The sequence below is a fragment of the Neolamprologus multifasciatus genome, chromosome 20 (assembly GCF_963576455.1).
Source record: "Neolamprologus multifasciatus chromosome 20, fNeoMul1.2, whole genome shotgun sequence".
NCBI lineage: Eukaryota > Metazoa > Chordata > Actinopteri > Cichliformes > Cichlidae > Neolamprologus > Neolamprologus multifasciatus.
Genome location: NC_140458.1, coordinates 5,703,600 through 5,704,299, shown reverse-complemented (window position 1 = coordinate 5,704,299; position 700 = coordinate 5,703,600).

Genomic DNA, 700 nt, shown 5'->3' with positions numbered 1-700 from the left:
ATTCTGCATCTATGTGAAGTTGTTTTTAAACACGATAACAACAGCCTCAGAGATGCAGGTTAGTGATAAACATTTCAAGAGAAACACGATGTCTTTATAGCTGCAGACGATGGAAACCAAAGCTGCGAATGTGCTTTTTACATTTTCTGTAAGTGGTATGAGAAACTGGGACCAGCTGGTTAAAAGTCTAAGCATTTTATCTCTGTGATATGACATCTGAAAATACAAAAATAATGCTTCCCACTGCCATATGGTGTCATTATTATTGTTTCCCAACTAAAACCTAAAGATAAACTACACCGGTTTCAGCCCTTAATTTAGGTCTGAGTTCAACACTTTTAATGCTGACAGAAAAAGAGTCTAACCTGTTGTGGGGATTAGGAGGTTGTGCACTTTCCACGGGCAGCTATTTGAAGCATTTGAAGTAGGCCAATGGCCTTTGAGGTAAACGGATTCTTTTAAAAGCTCCAAAGTGAAGTTTATTGCAACAAAATTAATATTTTTGTTTGTGATTGTTGTTCTTTTCTGGGGTCTCAGTGATCAGAGATTTGAATAAATGTAAACGAATTCGCTGTTTCATAACCTGGTTTCATATTATTAGGCCAATTAGATGGCTACAAAGCTCCCATCACATGGGTGCAAAGCTGCTGCCACAGACAACAGAGCCATTAATCCTTCAGCTCGCTGTTGTTAAGGCTAC